This window comes from Eleutherodactylus coqui, chromosome 1, assembly GCF_035609145.1.
Source record: "Eleutherodactylus coqui strain aEleCoq1 chromosome 1, aEleCoq1.hap1, whole genome shotgun sequence".
NCBI classification, from domain to species: domain Eukaryota; kingdom Metazoa; phylum Chordata; class Amphibia; order Anura; family Eleutherodactylidae; genus Eleutherodactylus; species Eleutherodactylus coqui.
The window spans coordinates 496,201,157-496,222,526 of record NC_089837.1 but is presented as its reverse complement, the minus strand read 5'-3'; the positions used below and the strand labels follow the sequence as shown (position 1 = coordinate 496,222,526).

General features: G+C 46.5%; 1 pseudogene; it reads right to left on the bottom strand.

Moving 5' to 3' along the window:
- The window catches only part of LOC136606693 (high-affinity choline transporter 1-like), a 60,352-nt pseudogene continuing 38,982 nt past the window's right edge, over window positions 1-21,370 (bottom strand).

Sequence of the window (21,370 nt, the reverse complement as noted above, 5' to 3'; positions counted from 1 at the left end):
TTAATTCTCATTGTTGCCTATGCTCTGGAGATGAATAACCGCCGGTTCTTCCTTTGCCGTCTGATTTGCTTCTTCTGCTTTTAACACGTTGCAGATATCCCAATGCTTTGGCAGCAGAGATTTTCTAAACAAGAATTCTGGGACGTAAGATGCAAGAATCTGTGTAATTAGAGCTACAAGCATGGTGAAGGTTTTGACCGGGAAGAGTTGGACATAGGCTCCATTGATAAGTGTGCACCATGGATAGTGGATGATGGGTGGAATGTTTATGGAGTCCACACCTCCCAGTATTCTCAATACAAAGCCCACAAGGAAGCCAGCAGCTGAACCGTATGTGTTAGTTCTTGGGACAAACAGTACACAGCAAAGTTGGGGGAAAAGCAAAGCATAGACCATTTCCCCGCACATGAACCATAAGTCGTAGATGGAATTCAACAGGAAAGCCATCCCAGCTGCTGTGCTTCCCAACACAATGGTGGAAATCCTCATAGCAACCATCACCTCTTTCTCTGAGGCCTGCGGACAAGAAAACATGAAATACATTGGAGAAGGTAACTTTTTTCCTAAAAGTTTGCACGAAGTTTGCATAGAAGTGAGGGAGCACCATAGGAATAATCCCTTATATGAAAAACCATGCTTGTTCCCTATTTTTGCCTTGAGGTCTGTAAAAGAAGGGGGCATGGATATCCTCTTTACCATGGCACTAAAACAAGGCACGTATGTGCACATTTTGTTAAATGGGGTGAATTGTAGAAAATTTATATAAGCATAGAAAATTTTCATGCCTGTTCCATTTTGTCTATGTTGATACCGGCTGGTCAGGGCAATATCTGGTGACTGTTTAATATATTAGAGTTCCTATGTTTAATATATGATGTTGATTGGCGCTGGGCAGAACGCACTGACTGTGAGGGGCGAGGAAACACAGGATCGCTATGTAGAAAGCGGATATTAATAAGCCTGTGGCAAGAGAAGCACGGAGTTAGGGCTCTCTGGTTTGAGCAGCTGATTTAATGATCTACGACTAGAAAGATTTGTGTTTTTCATGTGAGGGATCTTCTATTTCTGCAGCAGCGGTTTGGCCACATGGCTCCTCATTTTCGAGCCTTCCACCCTGCCTCCTCAGTCTTGTGGCCTACTCCAGGTAATGGAGACTGCAACTGGTGGTGAGACAATTACTTCTATCAGACAGGGAATTCTAAAAGGGCTGCCAACTAACTCATACCTGCATACCGCGGGAACATCACGGGTGAGCCGGACCCTTATCTGTTTACTCGTAGACTCTGTTCAATGTTCTGCAACGTTAAAGACTAATTTGAGCCTCTGATATTTCAGAAGATAAAAGTCAGCAAAATTGTTGTTCAGTAAAACCATTTATAGCAATGCAATGTCAAAGGCCATTATCAGAGGCGTAACTTGAAGCTTCTGGGCCCCAATGCAAAACCTGTAACAGGGCCCCCAACTATAATGCTTTATTCATAGTACTGGGCTCCCTATATTGATAAAAGAGGCCTTATGGACCCCCTAAAGCTCCTGGGCCCGGGTGCAACCGCATCCCCTGCACCCTCTATAGTTACGCCCCTGGGCATTATCTATGTTGCTTCAACCCTCCAACCGGGCTCACCACAGAGCTTATGGCCCGGCTGCTTTGCAGCGTATAGGGGTTGCAGAACCCACCCCATGGAAAGGAAAGACCGAACCACTTCTGCTTTCTACCCCTGACTGGGAGAGGAAACAACTTGCACCAGAGGCAAGACCCCTATCCAGTGAACCATCAGCAGTCACCTTTAGGCCTTCCTCTTTATAGTTCCTGCAAAGTACAATGCAGCCCAATGGGTAGGTTGATCGAAGCTAAGCTGAACAGACTTTGTACTTGCTTTGAGCCCATATCAGCTGTGTGGATTGTCTTAATCAGTGGTGGGCAACCCAACATATTGTAGTGCTTCAAATGCAGCCATTGGCTCCATCAAAGGGCCACACATCACATTCAGCCAAGGCCAGGTCAAAACACAAGCGCTCATGCTTGACAGCTGCACCATGTATGAACTTGCCTCTTCCTTAAGCTCAGGGCTGAACATAAAACTGTCAATTGGGCATCACAGTTAGGTAAGCTGTTTTGTACAGTACTAGAGCGAGCCCTACTTGTGCTGTTTCATGCATCCACACTATTTCCCTTGACTTGAGCACAGATGGCCCAGTAAAAGTAATGGTAAGAGGTCTTATTTAAGTCAGTTGTCCAACCCCATGATTTTTTAAAACCACATACAACAGTGTAAAATAACAAAAGTAGTAATATCTACCTTACTGATCCCCTGGCCCTGCCGTACCGATGCTTCCCTGGTCCTCTGCTAGTCTCTGTTCTTCTTCCTCCAGCAATGATGTCTTGACACAAAATGTGACAGCTGCAGCCAATTATGGTCTGTAGCGATTATGTGTCGACACCACTGAGGTAACTGCTGCAACCAGTGATTGGCTGCATTGGTCACATGTTGTGCCAACACGTCATTGCTGAAGCAGGAAAATAGACCAGCAGGGGACAAAGCAAGCATTGGCACAGGAGCAGCAAGGTATTGGTGAGGTGAATGTTAATTCTTTTCTGTTATTTTACACTGTTGTACGCTGTTTTTAAAAACTTTTATGGGATTGTGCAACCCCTTTAAGATTAGTCACATATGTAATTCTTGGAGTTACATTGCATTGTATTTTTAAATAAATGTGTTACCTAGATTTTTTTTTACAAATTAAAGCCAAATAGTGAAACATTTTTCTAATCCGTTTTTATTTTCTAATTGTAGATTTTTTATTTTGTCTATCCAAGGAGGCAGCCTTGTTGTCTTTGTTGCAAAGATATGCTTTAGAGCAGTGGTCATAAATGGTCATAAATGGCTGTACTTCCAAGTGGAAGAATGTATAAAGTGGGGTACCACAAGGCTCTGTCCTAGGCCCAGTGCTGTTCAAAATTTTCATAAATAATTTGGAGGAGGGAGTTGATGTGAAACTGATCAAATTTGCCGATGACACAAAGCTAGGAGGGGTAGCTAACACTAGGGAAGAGAGAGAGAGAGAGTGTTCAAAAAGATCTAGAAAAGCTTGTACAGTGGGCGGCGACTAACAGAATGGTATTTAACAAGAAGAAATGCAAAGTCCTACATCTGGGCAAGAAAAATGAAGAAAAGTACATACAGAATGGGAGAAATTGAGCTAAGCAGCAGCACATGTGAAAAAGACTTGGGTATACTAATAGATTATAGACTGAACATGAGTCAACAATGTGATACAGCAGCCAAAAAGGCAAACACAATTCTGGGATGTATTAAGAGAAGCATAGAGTCTAGATCCCGTGAGGTAATTACCCCCCTCTACTTTTCCTTAGTCAGACCTCATTTGGAATACTGTGTCCAGTTCTGGGCACCCCACTTTAAAAAAGACATAGACAAACTGGAGCAAGTTCAGAGAAGAGTTACCAAGATGGTGAGCGGTCTGCAAATCATGTCCTATGAAGGAACAGTTAAAGGATCTGGGAATATTTAGCTTGCAAAAAAGAAGGCTGAGAGGAATCTTAATAGCGGTCTACAAATATCTGAAGGGCTGTCGCAGTGCAGAGGGATCAGCCCTATTCTCATTTGTACAAGGAAAGACTAGAAGCAATGGAATGAAACTGAAAGGGAGGAGACACAAATTAGATATTAGAAAAAACGTTCTGACAATGAGGGTGATCAGTGAGTGGAACAGGTTACCACGGGAGGTGGTGAGTTCTCCTTCAATGGGAGTGTTCAAACAAAGGCTGGACAAATATCTGTCTGGGATGATTTAGTGAATCCTGCACTGAGCAGGGGGTTGGACCCGATGACCCCGGAGGTCCCTTCCAACTCTACCATTTTATGATTCTATGATTTAGAGATATGGTTTACAGCCGTCTCATGGGTCATTCACACAATAGACAGGAGCTGACCCAATGATTCCTATGGGAGAGCACTGTGGGGCATGCTCTTTGACCTGTGCAGGGAGGGACAGGAGGTGAGCTTTGACTATCACCTATTATGGTGAATCCTGTGTTATCTATATACAAGTATGTCAGCAATGTGTTGATTGTGTGATTATTTAGGCTAGATTTTGCTTCTTTAAGCCATGAGTGAACTAAAGAGTTGGTTTCTATCCTAGACAAGGAGATAAAGTCCATGTTTAAAGAGTGCTGAGAAAGAGGTATTTATGGTTGTATAATAAAATGAAGATGTGTATGCCTTAAGAGTAAGTTAGCACAAAATAAAAAGCCATGCTATCTTGCATCTGTGAGGAGGATCAGCTGTGTATGTTTTAAATAAAAATTGCACACAATAGGTTTGTCTTTCTGTCTCATGGCGGAAAATGATGTCATTCTGTCGTGAAGACTAGGTAATCAAACAAAGGCATTTTTTGCTAAGATTTTTCTAAGATAAAAGTTTTTCATTCCAGAACCAAGACAGAAAACATTCAGCCCAGTTAGGGTACACTCTACCTTCTCTGTCTTGGCACCGTTTGAAAGTGATCTTCTCCGGGTGCTGTTATACAAGTCAGATGATGCTAACTTCCAGTGATGCGATGTAAGTTGTATATAGATAATAATGCAATGTAATTTGCTATCTTTAAACTTTGTGATGTGATGTAAGTTGCAACTTTTATCATTTGTATATATATATATATATATATATATATTTTACAAAAGAAGAACAATTACACATCATTATGCTCGAATGGGAATTGCAGATTCCGCGATTCGAGCGCATGACGCGCTGTAATACGCCGGCAATCCAGTACATGTATGCAGTTTCGCTCACACTCGCGTGCAAGAATTGCAGATTCCACAAGTGGAAGAAAAATCGCACCATGTTCTACTTTACCACAGATTCCACACGTATGAGCTCCACCAATCTCAATGGATGCGTTCAAAATGCAGTGATATGCGATTACATTGCAGATGGGCATGGGGGGTGCTGCTAGGAGACAGATAACAAATGGTATAAGGGTAAGCAGGAATTTGTGGGCAGACAATGCAGGACAGAGTCTGGGGAGCAACACACCATCCAGCCTGTTGTCTGCACTGTAGGCCATTATACTAGCCATGGCTTTTGAGATGGGCAGATTAACCCCTTAGTGACCAAGCCTGTTTGCGCCTTAATGACCAGGCCAAATTTTGGAAATCTGACATGTGTCACTTTAACATAGAATAACTCCGTAAAGGCTTTGCATATCCAACTGATTCTGACATTGTTTTTTTAGCCACATATTGTACTTCATTTAGGCAGTAAAAATAGACTGATAGAATTTCTGTATAATTATTAAAAGCGCCAAGATTGGGAACATTTTGAAAAAAATTATCATTTTTTCACATTTTCAACTGCAATATGTCAGATATATGCAAACAAACTGCACACATTTTTGATAAGCTGTATATTTTCATCTGTTTACTTTATGTAACGACTGTGGATGTGGAATCACTGTGTCAACGGGTATTCTTGTATCTTGTCACCACCAGGCTGATGGGTAGAGACGGGCTGAGGTGAAGGGAATGCCCAGAGCTTCTTATTGGCAGACACATCCACACCCTCACTGCTGTGCCCAGAACTCTGTGCTAGCTGCTGATTGGCTGCTTTTATACACATGTTCAGCCACCTTCAGGGAGCTACAGAGACCAGTGCTCGGTGAAGAGACATCACAGAGGGAGGATTGGAAAGGCTTCACAGAGGGAGGGAGCTCCCTCTGTGTCGCTGGGTTGTCATGGCAACAGGACACCAGATACAGGGGAACGCAGTGAACACTTTCCATAGGCTACCATGGAAAGCACAGCCCTGCTGTCCACGGGCGGAGAATCACAGTGATTCTCCACTCGGGGGATTTAAATCGCAGCATGCTGCGATTTGCCACGATTCTCCATGGTGAGCCTATCTGTCAGATAGGCTCAGCACGGAGAGCCGTCAGCCCCTGCCCTGCTCCCTGGTGGCAACTCCCGCAGCGGCGATCTGCCGAGGGATATCGCTACGCCCGTGGACAGGAGCCCTTAATCCGCGGCAGAATCACGCTTGTGGGCACTGAGCTATTAAGTTCAATAGAACCCAATAGCAGCATTTTTCCGCCACGGATTTACGCTCTCTCTGTGTCGCTGGGTTGTCATGGCAACAGGATGCCAGATACAGGGGAACGCAGTGAATGCTTTTCATAGACTACTATGGAAAGCGCAGCTCCGCTGTCCATGGGCGGAGAATCATAGCGATTCTCCGCTTGCGGGAGTTAAATCACAGCATGCTGCGATTTGCCGCGATTCTCCATGGCGAGCCAATCTGTCAGATAGGCTCAGCACGGAGAGCCATCAGCCCCTGCTCTGGTCCCCGGTGGCGGCTCCCGCGGCGGCGATCTGCAGCGGGATATCGCTACGCCCATGGACAGGAGCCCTAAATCCACGGCCAAATCACGCTTGTGGGCACTGATCTATTAGGTTCAATAGAAGCCAATAGCAGCATTTTTCCGCAGCGGATTTACGCCGCATGAACTGCGGCAGAAATCAGGCCATGGGCATTAGCCCCTAAGAAGCTCCTGTCTACAGGCAATATGTCACTGCGTTATTTGCGGCGATAATCCGACCGCGGGTAACGCAGTGACCGCTTTCTATTGACTTAACTATGGAAAGCGCAGCCCACTGTCCACAAGTGGAGAATCATAGTGATTCTCCGCTCGTGCGATTCACATCGCGGCATGCTGCGATTTGCCGCGATTCTCCGAGGTGAGCCTACCTATCAAATAGGCTCACAGCGGAGACCTCTCAGTTCTCCTCCCTGGTCCTGTGGACAGGGGGCCTTACACAGCAGGAAAGAAATCGTGGCATGTTCTATTCTACCGCGTTATTCAGCGGCGTGAGCTCTCCATTACTACAGTACTAATGGAAACCTCCCAGCAGCCGCGGTATAACGCACGTTATTCCATTATCGCCAGCGGGTATTTTTTTGTATATTCCTGCTGGCGATTTCGGCGTAAAACCACTGCAGAATCCTGCTACGGCTGTGGGCATCCGGCCTAATAGCTCAATGTTCACGCTGCAGAATTCCGCAGCGTGAAAGAAACTGCGGCATTTTCTAATTGCCACGGAAAACCGTGCATCCTCCTTCTGTGAAGCCTTTGTGGCTGAAGGTGTACATGAAAGCAGCCAATCAGCAGCAGCACAGAGCTCTAAGCACAGCAGTGAGGGGGTGGATGTGGCTGCCAATAAGAAGCTCTGCGCGTTCCCTTCACCCCAGCCCCTCTCCACCCATCAGCCTGGTGGTGACAAGATACAAGAATACCCACGTATTCATCGTCACCAGCCTTCCATGTCTTTGTCCAATATCTGATTTGTTTGACCTTCAGTTACTTCATCATATATTAAGGATCTTGAGAGCACAAAGTCTCCATCGCCTGGAAAATAGATCCATATTTCTATCCATGGCTGAGTCATCATCTTTGTCGGCAGGACACAGCTTGTGCAGCACCTTCATGGTTCCTCTAGAAGGAGATGCTGTTGGTTCCTTTTCTTACTTCTCAATCTGCCCATGTAGTAGATGACAGATACAGGAGAAGACTACACATGGTGGTTTATGATGAACTCCAGCTTTCTACAAAGAAATGTTTGAAGCAAAGTAGCTCAGTATGAACAGTTATGTTTTTGCACTGACCTTCTGAAGTCGTTTTCGTCTGTCCTTGCTGGAGGATGTGTACGGCACAATGTGTCTTGGGGAGGATTGTGGTGCCGGCACGGCGCTGAAGGATCCTCAATCAGACTCCTCTTGGATGGTAACTCATTGGCGCAATAGGGTCTCTTCCTGGACTTCTTAGAGCCACTGTTGTGATCCGTAAACTATCAGTTATAGAATTCGCCAACTGCAGCATCTAATACATCAACTGGGTAAGTACTTGCATTGGTGAACGCTGAAATAAAGGGTTAAAAAAACATGGCTTTCATCCAAAAACAGCACCATTAAGGTGAATGGGAGCTGAGCTGCAATACCACACACAACCCTATGGACCAGGGTGGTGCTGTGTTTGGAAGAAATGAGCCATGTTTTTCCAGCCCTGCACCAGAATAATATAGTTCCATCTACAATTTAGTTCCAGAGCTACGACCGCAGGCACTATGACCACACGTCATACATGTCTACACTCCCAGAATCTACAAGTCCTCCACAATAGAGGCAAACCTCCCACAAAGTGCTGTTAGCCACCACTAGGGGGCGCTTACTGCATATATATTAATAAACAGCAACATTTCAGTCCATTTTACTTGCTAAAAGTCCCAGCAAGTGGATTGAAACGTCGCTATTATCTCTGCTTGGGTGGGAATAATACACTTACTACAGTTACCTATAGATGGCGCTAGAGAGGCAGTATTCTTGCATCACACTCAGGCTTCTTTCACACGAGCGATTATCGGCCGGCCATTTTCACGGCCGACCGATATACCCTACGTTGGGGCCGAAAAAACTGGTGAACGGGCGCACAAATCAAATGTTTGTGCGCCCGTTCACATGGCCTGGTGAGGCCGGCGCAAATGCCTCACCAGGCCATGTGAACGGGCGCACAAACATTTGATTTGTGCGCCCGTTCACCAGGCCATCCCCCATTTCCCCTCCCTCCTCATCGCAGGCTTACCCGTCTTCCTCTTAGCTCGATCTGTGCAATGGGAGGGGGCTGGGCGGGGGCGGAGCTAAGCGCAGGTCCACCCCGCCTCCGCCCATTGATGACTATTATCAGGAGGCAATGTGAGTGGTTGTTATATCGGTGTCTTGCACAGGTGTTATTGGCTCCTCCATTTGGTAGTCAGCTACCTGCATGGTGAGAGGATGCATCTATATGCACTCCTCAGTCAGTAAGTAACGGCCATTTCTCTGTGATTGTTTTTAATTCTTGATTTCCCCTTCTGTGATGATTTCCATTAGGACATGAACAGACTTCTCCCTACTCCCATGACAGGGCTCAATTTCTGCAGATTTATGGGACATCACAGGGGCTGCAGCCAACAACAGAGCTCAGCGATCACGTGCACCTTAATAAGTTTTAACATGTTTTAAACTCCAACGAATACAAAAGGAAAAATCCAGCACAGGCAGGAATAAAATCCAAGGGGGACATTTACTACATATTCTAGGCCAAAATATATAGAAAAGTTGCAAACTTTGCAAAAGTCCTGCTTGCACAAAAGTTTGCGACTTTTCTTCCTTCTGCACCAGCCCCGGGTTGAATTTATTGGGAGGGGGCGTGGCCACCTCAAACCAACAGATGTATGATTTACACTAGAAACTGCCGTAAATTATGCCAGAAATGTACGCCTGTCCGGCACTAGATGTACATTTCAGTGAAGGCGCACAGAGGAGTTTTACTATACTTTTTGCACCCACAAGGCATGTTGATTTGCACATGGCAAACAGACGCAGCTATTGAAATGGCGAGTCTAATGAGTTCTAGATACGTTTTCTTGCACATTTATGCACAGTTCCTTGATCAGCAACAATCTATCCGATTGTCATTGAAAGGGTACTGAGCAAGAATTCGCTAGTTAGTCGCTAGTCATTTAGTTTTAGCTCAGTGTATACAGGAAGTTGTTCATCTCTGAACGACTGTCTGTTCACAGTGAATGGAGGTGGGCGGCTGGAAGAGATCTCCAATCCGCTTTGCCTCCATTCGCTGAATGACTATCACTCCTGCATGGAAGCAAAGTAAAAGTATCTCTAGACACTTTCAGTCATTTTTTTTTCTCGTCATTTGCTAAAATTGCAGGCAAGGGTAATAGCTAGAGATGAGCGAGCATGCTCGTCCGAGCTTGATGCTTGTTCGAGTATTAGGCTACTCGAGATGCTCGTTACTCGAGGCGAGCACCACGCGGTACTCAAGTCAATTTTATTTCCCCTCCCTGCATGTTTAGCGCCATTTTTTAGCCACTAAACATGCAGGAAAGGCATTACCATTTTCTGCTGTGACGTGCTAGGCCTGTGCACGTCTACAGCAGTGAGTGGCTGGGCCGATCAGGTGACCGCCGAGTACTTAAACTGGTGCCGCTCGCGGGTCGCCTCAGATGCATGCTGGCAGAGGTTTGGAACAGAGCTGCAGCTGAGATAGGGAAAGTGTTAGAGTAGGGAGGATCCTGTCCTCAAGAAACCAACAGCCCTTCTTAGGGCTACTCCTCATTGTTGCATCAACAGTCCTTTTTCGGGCTACTCTTCATTGTGTGTATTGCAGCATTACTTTTTTGGCTGGCTGGGAGGAGTAGTGCACCTATTTTTTTGTTTCAAGCATCTAGGCCTGTGCAGAGCATCTCACATCTATCATTCTCTGTGCGCGGTGAATTAGCTTCAATTTTCATCGCTGAAAAGGGGGCTCATTTTTCCTGGGGCAGTGCACAGCATCTCACACCTCCACTTCGCTGTGTGCGGTGAACTAGCCGTAATTGTAATCGCTAAACAGTGGGCTAACTGTTGCTGGGCCACTACAGACCATCTCATAACTCCCATTTGCTGTGTGCGGTGAATTAGCCGTAATTTAAATCACTAAACAGTGGGCTAATTGTTGCTGGGCCAGAGCAGACCATCTCACATCTCTAATTTGCTGCGTGTGGTGAACTAGCCTAAATTCTCCATGCTAAACAGTGAGTTAATTTTGTCCTGGGGCTCTGCAGAGTATCTCACATCCGTCAATCGCTGTGTGTGGTGAACTAGCCTAAATTCTCCACGCTAAACAGTCGGTTAATTTCTTCTGCCACTGTGCACAGCATCTCACATCTAGCATTGTCTGCGTGCGGTGAAGTAGCCGCAGTTATCAGCACTATCCACTGGGCTACGTTTTTCTGCCACTCCATTAAGCCTCTCTTATCTACAATTCTCTGTGAGCGGTAAATTACCCCTAGGTATCAGCGCAATTTTTTCTGTCACAGCATAGAGCCTATATCTACAAGTCTCTGTGTGTGGTGAATTAGCCCCAGTTCTCAGCACTATACAGTTGGTTAATTTATTTGGGCCCTACTCTATTCTTTATCCGACATTATGAAGAGTAAGGGCAAGGGTGCAGGACGTGGATGTGGACACGGACAGGGGCGTCCAAGTGAGGGTGAGGGCAGAGCCCGAGGTCCTGGGCAGGGTGAATCGGAGCTGGCTGCTGAGGGACTAGGAGAGCGCCACGTCTCACCATTCCCCAGCTTTATCACATATGTTGTGGGTGCACATGGTACACCTTTATTACAAGCACAGCAGTGCAAGAAGGTCCTGTCGTGGATCGCGGATAACGCTTCCAGCAATTTTTCCAACACCCAGTCTTCCACACAGTCAACTCCTACCGGGCTAGGGACTGCAACTCTGAATCCACTGGCTGCTCCTCCTTCCTCACAGCCTCGTCACTCCAGGAAAATGACAGATTCTGAGCAGGCAGACTCCCAGGAACTGTTCTCGGGTCCCTACCCTGAGTGGGAAAAAAAGGTTCCTCACCAACCTGAGTGGTTTATCGTGACCGATGCCCAATGTTTGGACATTTCCAAGAGTCTGGGTGATAAGGCTGGGGACTTCCAACTGTCTCAAGAGCTTTTTGTGGATGAGGATGATGAGACACAGTTGCCTGTCAGTGAGGTCGTTGTAAGAGCAGGAAGTCCGAGGGAGGAGCGGACAGAGGATTCAGAGGAAGAGCTGGTGGACGATGAGGTGACTGACCTCACCTGGATTGCTAAGCCTACTGAAGACAGGGCTTCAGAGGGGGAGGCAAGTGTAGCAGCAGGACAGGTTGGAAGTGGCAGTGGGGTGGCCAGGGCGAGAGGCATGGCCAGAGCAAAGAATCCCCCAACTGTTTCCCACAGCAACCCCTTGTGGCAAGCCTCCGTGCAGAGGGCTAGGTGTTCAAAGGTGTGGATGTTTTTTAGTGAGAGCACGGATGACCGACGAACAGTGGTATGCAAGATTAGCCGGGGAGCCACCACTACCAGACTCACCACCACCAGCATGTGCAGGCATATGATGGCCAAGCACCCGAGGTTGAACAAAGTCCATTCTCCGCCTCCGGGTCACACCACTGCCTCGTCCCCTGTGTCACAAACTGGCACACAGATCCAATCCCCCTCCCAGGACGCAGGCACGAGCGCCTCCTGGCCTGCACCCACACCCTCACTTCCACAGTCCTCCACTCCCTCCAGCAATGTCTCTTACACCTCCTCCTCCTCCAAAACAGCATGTCATCACGCTGAACTGCCAATTTTTCTGCGGGCCAAAAGGCTCTGTTAAAATGATTTTTTCGGAGGGCTGCCTCCAGGCTCTTTTACAAATTAGGCAACAACGAGCTCTACCTTTAAAAAATGTTTATGATTTTCACCTGTCCTTGGGGTAAAGCAATTTTTAGGGGTGCACTTGTACTCTTGGCACACCAATTTTTCAGGCCCTCGTCTATACAGTTAGAAAACTAATTTTTCCGGGCTTCGCTTATACTCTTGGTACACCAATTTTTCAGGGGTTTGCCTATACTCTTGCTACAGAAATGTTTCAGGGGTTCGCCTATACAGTTGCTACAAAACTGTTTCAGGGGTTCGCCTATACTCTTGGTACAGAAATGTTTCAGGGGTTCACTTATACTCTTGTCACAGAAATGTCCCACGGGTTCGCCTATACTCTTAGTCCACCACTGTTTCAGGGGTCCCCCTATACACTTGCTATAGAAATGTTTCAGAGTCCGCCTACACACGTGCTACAGAAAAGTTTGAGGGGTTCGCCTATACTCTTGCCACAGAAATGTTTCAGGGATTCGCCTATACTCTTGGTACAGAAATGTTTCAGGGGTTCGCCTATACACTTGATACAGAAAGGTTTGAGGGGTTCACCTATACTCTTGCCACAGAAATGTTTCAGGGGTTCGCCTATACACTTGATACAGAAAGGTTTGAGGGGTTCACCTATACTCTTGCCACAGAAATGTTTCAGGGGTCCGTCTATACTCTTGCTACAGGAATGTCTCAGGGGTTCGCCTATACTCTTGGTACACTAATGTTTCAGGAGTCCGCTTATTCTCTTGCTACAGAAATATTTTAGGGGTTCGCCTACACTCTTGCTAAAGAAATGTTTCAGGGGTTCGCCTATACTCTTGCCACAGAAATGTTTCTGGGTTCCGCTTGTACACTTGCCACAGAAATGTTTCAGGGATCCGCCTATACTCTTGCTAAGGAAATGTTTCTGGGGTCCGTCTATAAACGTGCTACAGAAATGCTTCAGGGTTTCGCCTATACAATTGCAACAGAAATGTTTTAGGGGTCCGCCTATACACTTGCTACAGAAAGGTTTGAGGGGTTAGCCTATACTCTTGCCACAGAAATGTTTCAGGGATCCGCCTGTACTCTTGCTAAGGAAATGTCTAAGGGGTTCACCTATACTGTTACTACAGAAATGTTTCAGGGGTCCGCCTATACTCTTGCCACAGAAATGTTTCAGGGGCCTGTCTATACATGTGCTACAGAAAGGTTTAAAGGGGTTGTCCCGCGCCGAAATGGGTTTTTTGTTTTTTTTAAACCCCCCCCCCCCCCCCCCCGTTCGGCGCGAGACAACCCCGATGCAGGGGTTAAAAAAACAAACCGGAGAGTGCTTACCTGAATCCCGGCGGTCCGGCGTCTTCATACTCACCTGCTGAAGATGGCCGCCGGGGTCTGCTCCCTCCGTGGACCGCAGCTCTTCTGTGCGGTCCATTGCCGATTCCAGCCTCCTGATTGGCTGGAATCGGCACGTGACGGGGCGGAGCTACACGGAGCCGGCATTCTGCACGAGCGGCCCCATTGAAGACAGCAGAAGACCCGGACTGCGCAAGCGCGGCTAATTTGGCCATCGGAGGCCGAAAATTAGTCGGCACCATGGAGACGAGGACGCCAGCAACGGAGCAGGTAAGTATAAAACTTTTGATAACTTCTGTATGGCTCATAATTAATGCACAATGTACATTACAAAGTGCATTATTATGGCCATACAGAAGTGTATAGACCCACTTGCTGCCGCGGGACAACCCCTTTAAGTGGTCCTTCTTTACACTTGCCATAGAAATGTTTCAGGGGTTTGCCTATACTCTGGGGACATTAATGTTTCGGGGTCCGCCTATACTCTTGCGACAGAAATGTTTTAGGGGTCCGCCTATACACTTGCTACAGAAAGGATTGAGGGGTCCACCTATACTCTTGCCACAGAAATGTTTCAGGGGTTCACTTATACTCTTGTCACAGAAATGTCCCACGGGTTCACCTATACTCTTAGTCCACCAATGTTTCAGGGGTCCCCCTATACACTTGCTACAGAAATGTTTCAGAGTCCGCCTACACACGTGCTACAGAAAGGGTTGAGGGGTTCACCTATACTCTTGCCACAGAAATGTTTCAGGGGTTCGCCTATACTCTTGGTACAGAAATGTTTCAGGGGTTCGCCTATACACTTGATACAGAAAGGTTTGAGGGGTCCACCTATACTCTTGCCACAGAAATGTTTCAGGGGTCCGTCTATACTCTTGCTACAGGAATGTCTCAGCGGTTCGCCTATACTCTTGGTACAGTAATGTTTCAGGAGTCCGCTTATTCTCTTGCTACAGAAATGTTTTAGGGGTTTGCCTACACTCTTGCTAAAGAAATGTTTCAGGGGTTCGCCTATACTCTTGCCACAGAAATGTTTCTGGGTTCCGCTTGTACACTTGCTACAGAAAGGTTTGAGAGGTTCGCCTATACTCTTGCCACAGAAAGGTTTCAGGGGTTCGCCTATACACTTGCCACAGAAATGTTTCAGGGATCCGCCTATACACTTGCTAAGGAAATATTTCAGGGGTTCCGTCTATACTATTGCCACAGAAATGTTTTAGGGGTCCGCCTATACACTTGCTACAGAAAGGTTTGAGGTGTTTGCCTATACTCTTGCCACAGAAATGTTTCAGGGATTCGCCTATACTCTAGCTTCAGAAATGTCTCAGGGGTTCACTTATACTGTTACTACAGAAATGTTTCAGGGGCCTGTCTATACACGTGCTACAGAAAGGTTTAAGTGGTCCGCCTTTACACTTGCCATAGAAATGTTTCAGGGGTCCGCCTATACTCTTGGTACATTAATGTTTCAGTGTCCGCCTATACTCTTGGTACATTAATCATTCAGAGTCCACCTACACACGTGCTACAGAAAGGTTTGAGGGGTTCGCCTATACTCTTGCTACAGAAGTCTTTGAGGGGTGCACCTATACTATTGCCACAGAAATGTTTCAGGGGTCCGCCTATACACTTGCTACAGAAAGGTTTGAGGGGTTCGCCTATGCTCTTGCCACAGAAAGGTTTGAGGGGTTCACCTATACACTTGCCACAGAAATGTTTCAGGGGTCCGCCTATACACGTGCTACAGAAAGGTTTGAGGTGTTCGCCTATACTCTTGGTACATTAATGTTTCAGGTTCCGCCTATACTCTTGCGACAGAAATGTTTTAGTGGTCCACCTATACACTTGCTACAGAAAGGATTTAGGGGTCCGCCTATACTCTTGCCACAGAAATGTCTCAAGGATTCGCCTATACTCTTGCCACAGAAATGTTTCAGGGGTCCGCCTATACTCTTGCCACAGAAATGTTTCAGGGGTTCGCCTATACAGTTGCTACAGAAATATTTGAGGGGTCCACCTATACTCTTGCCACAGAAATGTTTCAGGGGTTTACTTATACTCTTGTCACAGAGATGTCCCACGGGTTCGCCTATACTCTTAGTCCACCAATGTTTCAGGAGTCCCCCTATACACTTGCTACAGAAATGTCTCAAGGATTCGCCTATTCTCTTGCCACAGAAATGTTTCTGGGGTCCGCCTATACTCTTGCCACAGAAATGTTTCTGGGGTCCGCCTATACTCTTGCCACAGAAATGTTTCTGGGGTCCGCCTATACTCTTGCCACAGAAATGTTTCTGGGGTCCGCCTATACTCTTGCCACAGAAATGTTTCAGGGGTTCACCTATACTCTTAGTACACCAATGTTTCAGGGGTGTGCCTATACTCCTGCCACAGAAATGTTTCTGGGGTCCGCCTATGCATGTGCTACAGAAAGGTTTGAGGGGTTCGCCTTTACTCTTGCGACAGAAATGTTTCTGGGGTCCGCCTATACTCTTGCTACAGAAATGTTTTAGGGGTTCGCCTATACTCTTGCTACAGAAATGTTTCAGGGGTCCGCCTATAGCCTTGCCACAGAAATGTTTCAGGGGTCTGCCTATAGTCTTGCTGCAGAAAGGTTTGAGGGGTTCGCCTAGCTACCCTTTTGCGGTGATGTGCTGCTCTCAAGAACAAAATCTAAGGGTTTGGAAAAAGCGCAAATATTGTCACCAGATACACTCTTCAAAACGCACAATGACGGCACTGAAGGCATCAAGTCTTAGTTCTCACCCCAATAATAAAGGGGTTAAATCAGAATCACAATTTATCCCTTATCCACAGGATACGGGATATCTTTCTGATCGGTGGGGGTCCAATCACTGAGAGTTCACTAATCCAAAGAATGGGGGTTCTGTGTCCCCCGGCCTCCTCACTGCTGGCTTACTGCACCCACCGCAGGGAGGAGAAGACTGAGTGAAGCGCTAGTCACGCAAGCACGCTGCCCCTCCATTTATTCAATGGGACTGCCGGAGATAGATGAGGTACATGCGCTCGGATATTACCGTCAGCCCCATTGAAATGGATACAGCAACATCCGCGCGTGCTCGGCCACAGCTCTGATGTCACTGTGGGGGGTGAAGTGACCCCGTAGTGAGAGGCAGAGGGGGACAAGGGATCCCCATTATCAGTATTATTGGGGATCTCAGCAATATGACCCCCACCAATCAGCAAGTTATCCATTATATTGTGGATAGGCAATCACTTGTACAACCTCTCTAATTCAGACCACAACGCTAAATTCATTCAGACCTCAGACCACATCCCTTACATAGACTCCAACCCTCAAAATAATTCAGATTCAAGATCTAAAAATGTATTTAGACCATCAGAAAGGACCTCTAACATCCACAGACTCCTGATACCCACTTGTCTCTCTTCATTTTCACGTGCCACAACACGCAATGTCCTGATGCTGGCTAACATCAGGACCTTGTGGGCCGGAGTGTCCCGGGACACATTGAGAGTTGGTATGTTGTCAAATTTTTCTTCTCCAGGTAATAGCGGGGGGATTAGGTCTTTTGTGGGAGGTAATGAGAGGCTTTGTATCTTGGTGACCTGGGCCACCTATGATGTCCTGGTGTTGGGGATGGGGTGGTGTTTAGGGCTTGCATGGTCTGGTAGCCCTTATTTGTATGGGAGGGAGACTTTATATGATATTGGAGGTGGCCTACTTGGAGTCTCCAAAGCAGGTGGGCATCAGTGTTTTGGACTGTGGCTGTGGGGCCCCGGAGCCATTAAGCTAGCAGTCTTTTTTAGGGGCAATAAATAGCACCAAATAGTGAGGTTGAGCCAAGAGGTTATCCACTGATGTCCAGTGGCGAAATAGGAGTGTTGGTGTGATCGCAGCTGCCAGATGCAAATTTAGTCCATAGCTACAACTTTCTAGTAGCCCGAAGTCATGGTGATGTGGGGAAATGGGTATAATGGGCTTGTTTCTCCTGAACTGATATAATACTATTGCAGAGCTCCCTTTCTAGGCTTCGTGCTCAAGAGAGAGCCACTGACTGCCCCACAAGAGAAGCCCATCAGGAATATGCTTATTAGGGGAAATTAACAGCCTGGAACTTTCCTGTAGAAATCCTTACAGGGTGACACTCAAGCAGCAGATGGTGGCAAAAATGAATGTGCCCATTTTGAGGAGTGTAGCTTCTTTAAAAAGGTGTAGCTAAATATATTCAGACCTCCCTGCAAATTAATATCAGATCCCAAACCAGCCACTTAAGGGGTTGTGCCAAGTTATAAAGTTCTCCCCTAGCTACAGGATAGGGAATAACTTTATGATTGATGGGGGTTTAATCACTGGGACGAAAGGGGTCCCATCAATCTCTGAGTGTATCGAGTGGAGGTTATGCAGGCACAATGTCACTCCATTCACTTCAATAACAGAACCAGAAATTACGGAGTTCAAACCCTTCAGCAATCTCTGGCACTGTCATTGTAGTGAATGGAGCAGCGGTGTATCCGGAGGACCTCTGCTCCATTCACTCGAGTACCGATCAGGCTCCCATTCATGTGGATGGGGACAGCTGTATAACTTAACACAACCCCTTTAAATTAAATCAGGCCCCGTATATTAATCAGAGCCTAGACTAGATACAAGACCCAAATTTAATTCAGAACTCAGATCTGACCACCTACCACATGCCATATTTAATACTGGTGTCTTCTAATATGGCAGAGTGGTCTTTAAACTCCCTCAGGTACCCGGACCCATATGGGACTACTACATCTACACCCCCAATAGTTCCTGTCTATAATACGAAATAAAGCTGCACTTCTGAACAGTAAGATGGCTGTCTTCCGACAAACAGTACTTCCATGATATGCATCCTGGTATGATTGCATTGTTATGGCCTGGTGGTGACCATAATCCCACAAATGATATCACACTATATGCAGATTTCCATCTACAGTATTCATATTCATGTTATGAGGAGCAGGCCATCACAACGTACCTGTGACCAAAACTGCCGCTTCCCCGCCGATCATGTTATGACTTCAGCTGCTTACAGAGAACACATAAAGACAAACAACAATATTTATGCGATATATCCGCACGGCACTTACTCATCATTCAGTTTGAATGGTTTTATGAATTAAACAGCAATGCGGCCTCAGCGGCCTCCTACGACTTTAACATCCGGTGTTGGGATAAGCACCTCCTCTACAAGCGACCAGACCCAAAGGTCCCACCCATACATCTTAACTCCACCTTGCTGCCATAATCATAACGAGACATCTGACCTGCTGTAGGATGGATATTGGGGATTACAGTTGACGCAGGATGATAGTAGTAGGGAGTGTCGTGTTATTAGTATTCTCTATTCACAACTGTATAACATGTGAACCTATAGGAAATAATGTCACAGACAGCAACAAGAGGACATGCAACTTTATTAATGAGACTCAATACAAAAATCACAAACAAGAAGAGGAATCACTTTCACTATTATAAGATAATGGATACATTCTTTCTGAAACCACTAGAAGGAGCTACTCCATGGGGACTTATAACAGAATTCACTAGGAATTGCGGTGAGTTTCCCCTAGTGGTGGGTGTGGGAAGAGAAGCTGGGGGAGCCTCATGTGGTGCAGTGTGTTAGGGTAGCAGAAATGCAGTTTTAAGCTCTCGCTCACAACCTGAAGGTTGCTGGCTCAATCACCGCGTGATTCAGGTAGCCGGCTCAAGGTTGACTCATCCTTCCATCCGTCTGAGGTCGGTAATTTGAGTACCCAGCTTCTGGGGGGTAAAAGAGATGACTGGGGAAGGCAATGGCAAAAACAGTCTGCCAAGAAAGCATCACCCTAGGAGTCAGTCATGATGACACGGTGCTCGCACCAGGGGACTTTACCTTTACCTATCAGAAAAATAGAGCTCTGAGTGTTATAAAAACTGAGTTATTTGAATTATATCAAATTAAATAGGCATCTATAGGATAGATAGATATGAGATAGATAGATAGATAGATAGATAGATAGATAGATAGGAGATGAATAGGAGATAGATGAGATAGATGAGATAGATAGATAGATAGATATGAGATAGCTAGATAGATAGATACTGTATGTGGTATACACAAGAAGTATTACATCCATATAAGACACTGTGAATTACACCTGAGAGGAACGGAGTGAAGGAGTAGTAGAGTACTGTGCACACAGCTTACTGACGCTGTGCGCCGATTAGGATCTCATCCAGGTCCGGGACTCCTGACCGGCAGGCAATCTGACTCTTTTATATAGTAATACATAAACAAGTAAAAAAAAGAAAAAAAAAAAGAGTTCACCGACTTCTTAAAACACCCTTTCCAAACAGAGGAGGAGCAGAAGTATTACAGGTAAGTGCTATATAAGGCCGCCTGCACACGAGCGGAAATCCCGCGGGATTTCCGCCACTGAAAGTTTGCATAGGAGTGCATTAAAATACGCACTCCTATGCAGACGGCCGCGGTTTGGCCGCGCGAAATCTCGCGCGGCAAACAAACCGCGGCATGTCCTAATTTTCTGCGTGGCACGCACTCACCTGGCCGCCGGCTCCGGTCTGCGCATGCGCCGGCTGCGCCGCAACTGGCACGTGAAAGAGCCGGGGTTGCCAGGCGCAGGTGAGTACGCGCTCGTCCCTGCAGGCGCTCGGGTCGGATCGCGCAGCGAGGGGGAGGGGGAGGGGGGGGGGGAGGGGGAGCTCAGAGCACTGCTCCCGGCTCTTCCAGCCTCCTCCCCCTGCAGAGAGAGACGCCGTATATCGGCTGGGCATGAAAACCCAGCTGATATATAGTCATCTGAATGCGCCCTAACAGGCATATTTCCCATCTCCCTGCATTATGTATTTATGTTGACCATATGGAGCCACTAGAGAAGATCCCAGCAATCTTAGCAGTGAGAAGTCTGCCAAAAATTAACAGCAGAGGATTGTTACAGGCCAAATTTTTAGGTTGCAATTAAAATAATGGCATTTCTAAGATGCTCATAAAGGATTTTAAACATGTAGAAAATGCATATTGATATGGATAGTGATTTGGATCATGTTCTTAGGATAGAAATTAGAGATGAGCGAGTATACTCGCTAAGGCACATTACTCGAGCTGCAGCGGAAAGGTGAGTATACAATTTTTTTTTAATTTTAACACATTTTAGGATGAATTGCAGGGAAGGGCTTATATATTTAACCCCTTCCCGACAATTCACCCCGCGCACGCCGGCAGCCCATTGCTTTCAATGGAGCGGCTGTATTGCCGGCTCCATTGAATTCAATGGGCAAACATCGTTCTTCTCTGCCACAGCTGTTACAGCTGTGGCAGAGAAGAATGATTTGTCTTCTATATGTTCTCAATGGGGTCAGTGCTGCTGCCGCCGGCCCCATTGAGCGCATATAGAGAAGAGAACAGGAATCGCAGATAGGTGCGATCTGCGATTTCTGTTCTATAATTTATCGGACGAGCGCATAAAAAGCGCTCGTGTCCGATACCATTGCAAAGCAATGGTTTTATAAAATTGCCGGACGCATGCGCATGCGCAAATCGCGGCTAAAAACGCCCGTCTGACTAAGGCCTAAGAAGGACCGTTGGGGTTCTTGTGCACAGGATTCCACACTACCACTGTCCCTGCCTGACCAATACTTCCCCTATACTACGTAGTACAGACTGCAGCCTGAGAACGCTATAGCCTGCACGTTCGATATAAAAAACAAAAATGAGCAAAACTGCT